Source organism: Zingiber officinale, chromosome 8B, assembly GCF_018446385.1.
Source record: "Zingiber officinale cultivar Zhangliang chromosome 8B, Zo_v1.1, whole genome shotgun sequence".
Taxonomy (NCBI): Eukaryota; Viridiplantae; Streptophyta; class Magnoliopsida; order Zingiberales; family Zingiberaceae; genus Zingiber; species Zingiber officinale.
Genome location: NC_056001.1, coordinates 92,835,572 through 92,846,554, shown reverse-complemented (window position 1 = coordinate 92,846,554; position 10,983 = coordinate 92,835,572).

The following is a 10,983-nucleotide window of genomic DNA, read 5'->3' as shown; positions in this document are numbered from 1 at the left end:
GGGTATAAGCATGAATATTCTTGTCCTAGAACCCCCCAGCAAAATGACCTAGTAGAACGTAAAAAACAGAACCCTACAAGAAGCCGCTAGAACCATGTTAAACGAATACAAATTATCCAATCAATTCTGGGCTAAAGCAATTAATACTGCTTGTCATATATAAAACAGAATTCTAATTAACAAATTTCATAATAAAACACCCTATGAAATATATTATAATAAAATCCCTAACTTAAACTATTTAAAAGTATTTGGGTGTAAAGTATTCATCTTAAACACCAAAGATTACTTAAGAAAATTTTCATCAAAAACAACCCCAAGAATATTTTTAGGGTACTCAACAACCAGTAGGGCATATAGAGTTTATAACAAAAATACCCTAAAAGTTGAAGAAATAACAAATGTAATATTTGATGAAGAAAATAAACTACCTAATACAATAAATGAAAATAATAATACAGAATGTCAACTCAAGAAATATAGAAGATGACAACGAAGGTCAACCTGAACACTACGAATCTGAGGAACCAATTTCTAACCCAAATATAAGACTAACAAGAACAGACATGAATTACTCATCTGACCAAATTTTGGGGGATCCAACTCTAGGAGTTAGAACTAGGTCATCATATAGAAACCTAAGTCAAATAACCTTGATTTCTAAAGTTGAAACTAAAACAATAGATGAAGCCTTGCCAGACCCAGACTGGACCTTAGCAATTCAAGAAGAGTTAGCCCAATTTGAAAGAAATCAAATCTAGGAATTAGTATCTAAACCCATGAATAAGACTATAATTGATACTAAATAGGTTTTTAGGAACAAATTAGATGATCAGGGCAATATAGTCAGAAACAAAGCTAGGTTAGTAGCCAAAGGATTTAATTAAGTAGAAGGGCTAGATTATGATGAGACCTATGCCCCTGTAGCCAGACTTGAATCCATTAGGATGCTGCTAGCCTATGCAACACACAAGGGGTTCAAGCTATACCAAATGAATGTAAAATCCACATTTTTAAATGAATTTATTAAAGAAGAGGTATATGTAGGTCAACCCCCAGGATTTGAGGACTTAGAATATCCAAATCATGTCTTTAGACTAAAAAATGCTCAATATGGACTAAAACAAGCTCCTAGGCTTGGTATGAATGATTATCCAATTATCTAATATCAAAATGCTTCAACCAAGGTCAAATAGATCCAACCCTCTTTGTAAAAACCTTAGAAAAAGACATCTTTATAGCCCAAATCTACATAGGCAACATAATTTTTGGATCCACCAACTCCAAATTTTTAAAAGAGTTTACCAAATTAATGGAAGATGAATTTGAAATGAGTCTGGTAGGCGAGCTGAACTTTTTCTTAAGTTTACAAATTAAATAAACCAAAGATGGAATTTACATTTATCAAACTAAATATGCTAAGGAATTAATTAGAAAATTTGGAATGGAAAACTCAAAAAATATTAATGTACCTATGGCCACTAATATTAAAATTGACTCAGACTTAGAAGGTAAACCAGTAGATTCGAAATACTATCATAGTGGGGTAGGAAGTCTACTATACCTAACTGCGAGCCGATCAGATATTCTTTTCGCAGTAGGTATGTGTGCAAGATATCAATCTTGTGCAAAAGAGTCTCACTTAACCTTTGTTAAAAGAATACTAAGGTATATTAAAGGGACCCTAAATGTAGGATTATGGTACCCTAGATCTTGCACCCTTGACCTAACTGGCTACTCTGACTCAAACTATGCTGGGTGCAAGTTAGATAGAAAAAGCACAAGTGATAGCTGTCAATTTCTAGGTCAGTTGTAAAATACCAGAAAATAGGCGAATATGAATAAAGGAATTTTTCGGAATTTTTGAAAAATTTTCGGGAATTTTGCGGAGACCGTATGGACGAGTTTACGGGGATTAAACTGGGCCCCGGGAAAACCTGTTTAGGCTACCCCATTTAAGTGAGGAAAAGTTTATTTATCTTATTTATTTTTACTTTCTTTTCTTTCTCCCTAAACGCCGTTTCTTTCCCTCAACCCGCTCCTCCTCCTCTCTTGATTTCCTTCGACCCGTGCCCTAATCTTCCTCGCCGGCGCTTGATCAAGAGCCGAACCCCTCTCCTCTCTGCGCCTTCTCCACCCGACAGCACCGCCGGGTGTTCTTCCTCCTCGCTGAGCGACGCGCCGCCGCCACCCCTACCGACGCCGTGCCCTAGCCGAGCCACCGTCGCCTATGCCCTAGTGTTGGCTACCTTCCTTGTGCCCTAATTCTTCGCCGCCGCCGCACCTTCTGCCCTAGCGCCGTTCTCCTCCCTCTTGTCGTTGTCCGACGATGTCACCATGCCCTGTCGCCATCGCCGGTTGCTTTTCACTGCCGCCTTGTCGCCACCTTGGTCGGAGGTGATCATCCCGCGACCATTGCAGCCTTCCTTGTGCGCTGCTTGGTTGGTCGCCGACTACACCTGGTTCTTGAGTCGTGCCCTAGAACCGAGCCAACAAGGATCTCTAGCTTGTTCCGGCAGCCAACCTCTTCAACTATGGATCAACAATCACAGCCGTTGATTAAGGTAAGCTATGTGTGGAGTTTTGGTTGTATTCTATGAGTATTTGGAGGATATGCAATTGTATCGAATTGGAGATAAATTGGATTGCCAGATGGTTAGATTGATCAGGGTTTTACCCTAATTTAGCCTTGAGGATTTTATTTAGCTATACATTTGAGTTAGCTAAATAAAATGTATGTATATTGGTGACACAGGACCTTGACGCGAGACGCGCATCTTGACTTTGGATTTGGAAAGATTGGACTTTCTTATTTGAGGCGGGTACCTCTTGACTTATCTTTTATGATATTGTCATTGGATATGCATAGTATTTTATAACTACAAGCAATGAACATGTTTGCCTTTGGTATGTCACTGTTTGATATCCATAGCATGTTAGATTTGTCGCCTGTGAAGTATCCGTACTTATATCTAGTGATTTGTTACCATGAGTATCTTGTTGCCATGAGTACTTAATTACCATGAGTATCTTAGTTTCTAGAATAAGTGACATACTATGTTTTACTGAGGTTCGGACTAGGTTCTGGATTATATTTTCTGGCATGTGTATCTAGATTATCTGATACCTAGGTTTTTATACCATACCTGACTTGTGTACCTCTATTTTGTATATCATATCTGATTTGTGTACCTAGACCCTTTTTCTTTGATCTGTGCATATTGTTGGTACATATGCTATGGAAGGGGGATATGTTTAGGATCTAGGTTGTTATACCATAGAGTACCTGTATACCCTAGATCCGTGGATTTGACATACTGATACTGTGGTACCCATATTATGTATATATGGATTTTTCTTTGTGCTGATCGGGACATTCCATACTTATTATGTTCAGGACATAGGTTTTTGATATTCTATCTGACCTGTGTACTCTAGATCTTGGTATGTGACCATCGATTTTACCGTACTCATTTTATACATATGGATATAGTTATGTTGATCAGTTTATGACCATGCTTAGTGTCATGCATCATGATTACATGCTGCGCGATTGTCGGCTCTACTATGGTTGAGCACATCGCCAGTTACATGTACTGCACACACCACCACTCATGGATTAGTGGTATATCAGGCAGGTGTGTGGCGGTTCTGCTGTTTGGCTCCGTTGGTCTGAGGACTCAGCGTGGTAGCCGGCAGACAGTTCCGCTTTGTTTGGCTCCGCTGGCATTTAGTGTAGCAGCGTAGTAGCCGGCAGACGGTGGACTCTGTTTGGCTCCGTTGGTCAGGTGACTCAGCGTAGTAGCCGGCAGAGATACCTCCCCGTCATCGTGTACCGGGAGTTGAGAGCATTGAGCTCCCCCATTTATGATTTGGGGTCACAGGACAGGAGTACTTCGACAGCATCCCGTTCACTCGGTCACTCATCAGGAGCAGTGACGACAGAGTGCACGGTTGTCACAGCCCTACCCACTCAGACTCGCCATTTGTGTGTGAGAGGACTGACTGGCGTCAGGGGTGACCAGGACGCATCATTAGCATCATATGCATTGATGCATTTATATTCTTACGATTGTGTTTGCTGCATTTGGTTGCTGCATTTTGGTTGGATGCATACTTTTGACTTGCATACAGGATTATTGACACTTTCGGTTGACGACCCTTTTGTCTGGATAGGAGTTCCTGGTGAGTACAGCTTCCTCAGTTACCTTTCAGTTTTGCATATTCTCTATATATGATTAGGAAGCTGTATTCCATGTTTATTGTTGTTAGATATATCTTACTACTCATGTCCATTGGTATTCGCTGAGTTGTTGAACTCACCCCCGTTGACACTATCTTTTCAGGTACCAGGTTATTTATGGTGTCGCTTGGAGCATCCTGTCTGCTGGTCCCCACGTCACATCAGAAGCCATATCTCCGCATTTTTGTTATTTGATCTTGGTATATGAGATGTATGTATTTGACTTTGTGTGTTCCGGTTTTGTGTTCAGAGTGTTGATGCTGTATGTGATGTTTTGTATTGGTTGTTGGTTGTGTAAGCCTAGCCGGCTAGCAGTCTTTGTGTTTTGGTTTGTATTTGGTTTCTGTCATTTTCCGTGTTTTGGTTTTGTTCCAGCCGAGTGGGCTGATGATATATATATATAACTGCGTGGTTGTGTGTATATATTCCAGCCGCCTGTGGCTGATGTATATTGTGTATGTAGAAAGTGTCAGATTGTCCGCCGTATAGGGGAGGTGCTGCCGAAATTTCTTCGGACAGGGACTCCTCCGGGGCGTGACATCAGTACCTAGTAAGTTGGTCAAGTAGAAAGTAACATTGTGTTACCTTATAAACCACTGAAGCTGAGTACATAGCCCTAGGAGAATGTGTATCACAACTATTATGGATGATGCATACCCTAAAAAACTACCAATTAGAATATCATAACATTAAAATTTCAATTAACAACATAAGTTCAATTAATCTAACCAAAAATCCAATTCACCACTCAGGAACTAAACATATAGAAGTAAAACACCATTTTGTAAGGGATCACATAGCTAGGGGTGATATTGTACTTAACTATGTTGAGTCCAAATCAAACCTAGCTGACATATTTACAAAGTCCTTACCTGAACTTGAGTTCAGTGCACTCAGAAGATAAATAGGAATGTGCTTAGTAGAATAGATCTTATGTTCTTTATCTTTAATCAGCTTGGTTCTTGTATCCTTCAAAATTTTAGGAAATATAATGTTTTCAAAATCTCAATTTTATTAGACTTTCAAAATTTGGACTTAGCCTAGGCACTAACACTAGAAATCATGTTCCTCTAGTTTCAGCTAGAGCATCTCACAAACACCCTAGGCTTAACTTGCTTGTGTTTGAAAGAAACTTAGAACGACGTGAGATGTATAGGGTACAACCTAGACTTCAGAATGCTTATTTCTGTGCATCGCAGTAAGTTTAGGCGTTAAAAACCAACATTACATTAATCAAGTTAAGTCATCCAGAGCTAGTCAAATCTAACTGGATCAATTGACTTAACTTGACTAACCAAGTGAAAGTTGTTGCCCTCTAGGTAGTCAGCTAGTAGCTAAATGGTTAGACATGCGGTCAAGAGGATTAAGTGATTAATTTTAATATTTTTAAGTGACTCATGCTTGGACTTTATTGTTGGTGCAACCTTAGGTCAAGGTTGACCTGGTTGACCCGACTCGAGTTGACCTGACTCGAGTTGTATTTTGATGTTTGACAAGAACAGAAAAGTTGTATCTTGATGTTTGACAAGGATACAAGCTTGGGAGATTGTGGGTGCAACCCGTGGTCAAGGTTGACCTGGTTGACCCGAGGTGAGTTGTCCAGACATCTGGTGAAAAGTCCAAGCAGGGAGCTTGGCACGGGAAAAGTCCAAGCAGGGAGCTTGGCATGGGAAAAGTCCAAGCAGGGAGCTTGGCACGGGAAAAGTCCAAGTATGGAGACTTGGCACGGAGAAGTCCAAGTATGGGAACTTGGCAAGTGGAAGTCGGAGAGGGCTCGGTAGCTCGTTCTCCGGACTAGGTCAGAGAGGGCTCGGTAGCTCGTTCTCTGGACCGGATGGAAGTCGGAGAGGGCTCGGTAGCTCATTCTCCGAACTGAGGTCAGAGAGGGCTCGGTAGCTCGTTCTCTGGACCGGATGTGGAAAGTCCTGGTGAGTGAAGTCAGGCAGACGGGAAAGTCCTGGTGAGTGAAGCCAGGCAATTGTGAAAACCCTAGTGAGTGAAGCTAGGTGAAAGTCCTGGTGAGTGAAGCCAGGCGGTGGGAAAGTCCTGGTGAGTGAAGCCAGGCAGTGGGAAAGTCCTGGTGAGTGAAGCCAGGCAGTTGGAAAGTTCTGGTGAGTGAAGCCGGGCAGATTGGAAATCCTGGTGAGTGAAGCCAGGTGAAAACCCTAGTGAGTGAAGCTAGGTGAAAGTCCTGGTGAGTGAAGCCGGGCAAGGGAAAATCCAGATGGATCAAGGGTGATCGGACATCTGGTGTTGAGAAGGTCAAGTAGGTCAAGGGAGTGACCGGATACTTGACACGAAGAGAAAAGTCCAAGTGGGTCAAAGGGATTGACCGGACACTTGGTAGGGAGTCTTAGCAGGTCAAGGGAGTGACCAGATGCTAAGCATGAGATACCAATAGGTCAAGGTTGACCGGATATTGGTTTGGAAGGTGTGAGACTTGGTTTGGGCAAAAACCAAGAGCTGGATCGATCGTGGATCGATCCGTGATACATCGGGTTATCGATCGTTCGGTGATCAATCGGTGCCAAAGCGGTATGCTCTTGTATGTTATCGATCGGTGCGGACCGATCGAAAGCAACGAAGGCAAAGAGAAAGGAGGATCGGTCGTGGACCGATCACATCCCGATCGGTCCACGGACCGATCAGAGACGATCGAGAACTTGGGCGAGTTCTGCAGGAAGAGTCTGATCGGTCCGGGACCGATCAGACAGTCCCGATCGGTCCCAAGACCGATCAGGCTTCAGCCTGATTGGTCCACGCACTAGCCGTTGCGACACAACGGCTAGATTCTATGTCTTCTTTGTCTTCTTCGCAGGTGCAGGTATAAGACCTCTACAGTAGACGGAGGAAAAAAACTCTTGCTCACGAGACTGTGATTTGAGCTTTGCTGAGCTCTTTGTTTCTGAAGCTTCGTGTGAGCCTCCCCGGCTGGTCAGCTGCTGCTATTCTTCCGTGAAGTTGCTGCTTCGTCAACGGAAACCAGTCAAAGGCAAGCAAGGTGTTTTACATTCATATTGTCTGTATTTCTTGCTGTATTTATGTACTTCATTCTTGCTGTTGCAAGAGATATTGTGGTGAGGTTTCTCCACCCAGAAGGAGTTCTTATTAGCCGATTTTCCACGGACTCATCCACCGACGGATTGATAGGCTTCGTCCACCTTACGGACACCCCGAGGAGTAGGAGTTTATCTCCGAACCTCGTTACATCAACGAGTTTGAGGTTTGATCTTTCCGCTTTCGTTTCTATTCGTTTTATTTCCGCTGCGCTAACTCTAATTGTAGAAAGAAACGAGAATTTGGGGTCGGCTATTCACACCCCCCCTCTCTAGCCGCGACCATCGATCCTAACAAGTGGTATCAGAGCGAGGTCGCTCTTCGCCGGATTAACACCCGAGGGAGCACAAGCTAGAGATGGATCAACTCGGAGAAGACATCACCATTCCACCTTTCTACGATCGCGACGACTTCGCGTTTTGGAAGGTAAGAATGAGGTATTTTCTTATGACTAACCTAGTTCATTGGAGTTGTGTTCAATTAGGTTTCAAGCCTCCGATGGACAAGAAAGGAGAAACCCTAGAGAAGAAGGAGTGGACCAAGGAGCAAATCCACCAATCCACAATCAACGATGAGGTAACGAAAATTCTTGAATTTTCATTACCTAATGACATTTTGTGTAGGATAGGTGGATATAACGATGCCAAGGAGTTGTGGAACAACTTGGCAAAGTTTCATGAGGAGAACTCCACTTCAAGTCATGAAGAGGAGTCAAGTGAGCCAAGGAGTTCACATCATGGAGGGATGGATTTAGAAGTTGAGGGCCACTCAACATCTAAAGAAGAAGAGGAGGAGAGTTCTTCTTCAAGTTCGGAGCAAGAAGAAGAGGCGTCTACCTCCGGAAGGGATGAAGAAGAAAGCTTTCATCCATCCTCAAACCTAGGTAACTCAAGCATTTTAATTTCTAGCAAATTACACATAATGTGCTTTGAGTGTAGGGAATTTGGGCACTACAAGAGTAAGTGTCCAAAGAGGATTAGAAAGACTCCACCGGCGCCAAAGGTCAAGGAAGCCGGAGTCCCAACACGCAAGAGCAAGGAGCACGTGGTGTGCTTCCAATGCAAGCGAAGGGGACATTATCGGAGCCAATGTCCGAGGGGGAGGCAATCTCGCAAGGACAAGAGATCGAGCACATGTATAGGGGGAGCTAGGGCAAACCCTAAGGTAATCTCTAAGGCACATTCTTGCAATTCTAGTAGGATGCATGCTAGTAGCCTTATTGCTATTGTCAAGAATGATAAGCATGTTAATTATAGAAATCGATACACATGCTTAGGTGCCAAACATGTGAGCCTAGATAAGGATAACACTAGGAAAGCCAAACCTAGAATTAACCCATCTAAGGCTAAGGAAAATCTAGGTAGAAATCCCAAATCATCTAGACATATGCCTAGGAATACCTCAAAGAAAAATGATAAATTAAACCTTGAGGTATTAGAGAAAGAAAATCAAATCTTGAGGTCAAGACTTGACTCTCTAGAAAAGGCTCTTGAGGATTTGACTCTAGGGTCTAGGGGTCAAAAACCCAAGTCCAAGGACATGAAAGGTTTGGGTCACAAACCTAAGTCCCAAGTGGTCAAGCCCACTTATCACAATGTTCCATTCGATTATGGAACAAAATCTAGGGCTAGGAAGACCATCACCAAGGTCACAAGGGGAGTCACCCCTAGAGTTGATCTTGATGAGTCCCAAATGACCAAGGCTTCAAAGCCTAGGAGGGTCATTAGAAGGGTTGTTAGGGAAGTCATCCCTAGTGAATACTTAGTGAACCCAATGAGCTCCAATAGGTATTGGGTTCCTAGGAGCGTGATTTCATCACGCTAGATGAGTTAGGGTGTGCCAACCTTACTTGAATAGGTAGTTAACCTAATCATGGCAAAAGGTGGCATTTTAGGAATTTTCAAGGTGTAATCAAGCCTTGAAAATGAAATTGAAAATTATTCCTAAGGTAATTAGGATGTGCCAACCATATTTGAGAAATTTTCTAGAGTCAATCTAGTTGGCACATAGTGATCTAAAAGTCTTGAGTATATGATTTTAGGTCTAATACACTTAGGAATATGGAATTTATGGCAAAATGATCAAAACTATCAAAAATGGCAATTAAGGCTAGAATTAGGTATTTCCTATACCTTTATGTGCTATTTGCCATATATTGTTTGTCATATGCCATGTCATGACATCATATTTATTTTATGATCATTTAAAATGTCATGATAATGCTTAGGTTATTTATATGTCATGCTTTATTTAAGTTTCATACTTTATGCCATGACATCATGACATTGGCACAAGTTATTATGTATGATATCATTTTATGCCATGTCATCATTTTTTTCATTTATAATCAATGAAATTGATTTAAGGTTAAAAACACAATTTGATATGGAGATCAAATTGATGTTTAGAAAATGCATGAGACCTTAGCCTAAGCTAACCTAAACCCATATCTCACATCAAAATTGACTTGGATCTGTTTGATACACCTTAGATGTGTGTGAGATATTAGGATTATGAGTTAGTATCAAGGTGCATAGTTCTTGTACCTAGATGAGCCTAATTCAAAATTGGGGATCATAGGGAAAGCTTATGTACAAGTCATGTACATTTAGCCCAAAGATTATGATCCTAAATTGAATTGGTTTAACATCATTTCAAAATTGATTTGAAAAACCTTGATGAAGCTTTTCTAGTGATAGCATTCATCATTGAGCAAGTTGATACAAAGTTGAGGTAAACTTGAACTATTTCAAAGTTTTTAAACTTTGTATCAAGATTTGAAAATGGAAGTTATTTTCATAGAAAACTATTTTTCCTTGATAGTATATGTTATGAGGAATGTATCCTCAAAGTTTTACAATTTTTGGAATTTTCTGGAATTTTCTAGGAGTTTCTGAATTTCGAGAGGAAAATCAGAAATTCTGATATCAGACTTGTGGACCGATCAGAGAGGATTCTGATCGGTCCATGTCTGTGTGGATCGGTCACTAGGACCGATCCAGGAGTGTGTGGATCGGTCTGGTGATCGATCCAGTGAAGGCTGATCGGTCTGGTGACCGATCAGAGCGTGCCAAATGCTGATTTTTCGACTCGTTGTCTGAAATTTCAGCTCGGGAATTGGTGTTTTAGAGTTCTAAAGGTTTGAAACTCTCCAAGACATTGTTGGTGCAATGGTCAAGGGGGAGTTGACCTCAGGGGGAGGTTTACTTATTAGTCAAGGAGGAGTTGACTTTTAGGGGGAGTTTTTACTTGTCGAAATTTTTGAGGATGAGTGATATGGGATTATCACTAAGTTGATTGTTGAATTTAGTATCAAGGGGGAAATTAAGGGTTTCAATGAAAGGTATGTGACTTTCATTAGGAAGAAACTCTTGACCTTGATTCACTCCTTTTGATGTGTGTCAAAAAGGGGAAGAATGTCTAGAGAATGTTCAAGGAAGAACATTGGAGTTAGTGGGAGAGTTTGTTGATCACAACGAGTGAAGTTGTGAACAACGATAACTTACTCTTCAGGGGGAGAGTTTGTTGATGTGTGCCAATAGGGGGAGAATGAAGGGTTTAAGTTAGGCCTTCATTATCTAAGAAGGAGAATGTAAGGTTGTAACTTATGTTTCATTACCTAGTGGCATGAGGAAAGTTGAGGCTATTGGATTAGCCTAACTTAAAGGTATTGTCAAACATCA